The sequence below is a fragment of the Borostomias antarcticus genome (genome assembly GCF_949987555.1).
Source record: "Borostomias antarcticus genome assembly, chromosome: 23".
NCBI classification, from domain to species: domain Eukaryota; kingdom Metazoa; phylum Chordata; class Actinopteri; order Stomiiformes; family Stomiidae; genus Borostomias; species Borostomias antarcticus.
In genome coordinates this window covers 15,808,966-15,811,465 of record NC_140256.1, presented here as the reverse complement: position 1 = coordinate 15,811,465, position 2,500 = coordinate 15,808,966, and positions in this window count along the sequence as shown.

Here is a 2,500-nt window from a genome sequence, read left to right as displayed (position 1 = left end):
AGGCCTTTAATCCCCCCAAAAACCCTGTGAGACGCGCGTGAGAGCGAGACCGGGCTTCCTGAGGGAGACGGTATCTCCTGAATGAGGATCTGATTGGATGAGCTGCGCCGGCTCTGCGTCTCCCGTGAACCTTTTCATCCTTCCTCCGGCCAATCAGAGGGAGGCGCGTGCCGTCGGAAGCGTTCGCTCCTCGGAGAAAGCGGCTTTAAGCAGCGGCCCGTTGAAAGGAACGCCGCAATTACGCATTCATTTGCGGCGTTCGTGTGAAACCAGGGGTAACACTTCCAATCTGGTGCACCTGCTGTTTTCCCCATCTCCTCTTATTCTACGCCACCACCACGCGCTTGGCGGTAACAACCCGACCTCAGAGGAAATATCACACAATATAGCCTACATCTACTCAGCATAAACCCAGAGGAAATACCACGCAATACACAGCTATTTAGTAGTACCCCTCAAATGTACATAATTGTTTCAGGTTTCATGGCCCTCATAATCAATGAGGTAGAAGGGCCATGACTGATTGTGGAAGAGGTATTATGCTGACTCAAGTGGCACAATATCAAATATCTACATTTTAATGAAACAGAATGAGCTCTTGTCTAAATAGGCCAGATGGAAAATCAACGCAGAACGGGTGTCCAGGGATGGCTAGTGTTTGCTCATGAAAACAGATAGCCTGAGTCATCTGCCCAGAGGGAAGTAGATTCATTTTTATTTTACAAAACGGTTTGTGCGTATAAATATTCATGCAGCACCTTGAAAAGGCAGTCTTTTGTCGGCTAGTCCGCAGGGCCGGCGGGGTCCAGACATGAAAGACCCATCCTGACGCCGACCTTTCCACACTAAAACAAAGATTTGCACAATTAACTACTTTTAAATGTCACCCGCAGCCTAAATCTGCATATCAACGCCTGAACCTGCATTGGGAATGAGGATGTTTTTACAAGTGTTTTTTTCCCCACTCTGTCATTTGGCCTAAATGCTTTTCTTTCTCTGGTTTCTAGCGGTGAAAATGTAAATGTCAACACAGCTTGTGTGGGGACCGTCTGTTGCTAATTAACCTTTACAATGAGGGAACTAGGCTGAGTCTCACCAAAAACACTGCAATTAACATCTGCCTGGGAGGAGAGAGAGAGAGAGAGAGAGAGAGAGAGAGAGAGAGAGAGAGAGAGAGAGAGAGAGAGAGAGAGAGAGAGAGAGAGGATTGCTTTATCATAACAGAGTACACAGTGTTTACCACCCTTATTAAATGTGTCAGACTTTCTTTCAGTGGAACATTGACTCGTGTGGGAGACAAAACATCGTCAGTCTAATGAATGTCACTCCGTTCTATTCTATCCAGGTTCTACTGCAGAGCGTTCTATTGTATCCAGGTTCTACTGCAGAGCGTTCTATTGTATCCAGGTTCTACTCCAGATGAGTCTATTGTATCCAGGTTCTACTGCAGAGCGTTCTATTGTGTCCAGGTCCTACTGCAGAGCGTTCTATTCTATCCAGGTTCTACTGCAGAGCGTTCTATTGTATCCAGGTCCTACTGCAGAGCGTTCTATTGTATCCCGGTCCTACTGCAGTGTGTTCTATTGTATCCAGGTCCTACTGCAGAGCGTTCTATTGTATCCAGGTTCTATTCCAGATCGTTCTATTGTATCCAGGTCCTACTCCAGATCATTCTATTGTGTCCAGGTCCTACTCCAGATCATTCTATTGTGTCCAGGTCCTACTGCAGCGTGTTCTATTGTGTCCAGGTTCTACTCCAGATCGTTTTATTGTGTCCAGGTCCTACTGCAGCGTGTTCTATTGTGTCCAGGTCCTACTGCAGCCGTCTGCTAGCGAGCAGCGTAGGGTCTGATCTGCTATTCTAGTCCAGGCCTGATGGGACATTGTGCTGGCGTAGCGATGGGCAAACACAGGGACGGGACGTGACGGTCTGGTCTGGTCTGGTCTAGTTGGTCTGGTCTGGTCTGGTCTGGTCTGGTCTAGTTGGTCTGGTCTGGTCTGGTCTGGTCTAGTTGGTCTAGTTGGTCTGGTCTGGTCTGGTCTGGTCGGGTCGGGTCGGGTCGGGTCTGGTCTGGTCGGGTCTGGTCTGGTCTGGTCTGGCCTGGTCTGGTCTAGCTGGTCTGGTCTAGTTGGTCTGGTCTGGTCTGGTCTGGTCTAGTTGGTCTGGTCTGGTCTGGTCTGGTCTGGTCTGGTCTGGTCTGGTCTAGTTGGTCTGGTCTGGTCTGGTCTGGTCTGGTCTGGTCTAGTCTGGTCTGGTCTGGTCTGGTCTGGTCTGGTCTGGTCTGGTCTGGTCTAGTCTGGTCTGGTCTGGTCTAGTTGGTCTGGTCTGGTCTAGTTGGTCTGGTCTGGTCTAGTCTGGTCTGGTCTGGTCTGGTCTGGTCTAGTTGGTCTGGTCTGGTCTGGTCTGGTCTAGTTGGTCTGGTCTGGTCTGGTCTGGTCTAGTTGGTCTGGTCTAGTTGGTCTGGTCTGGTCTGGCCTAGTTGGTCTGGGCTGGTCTGGT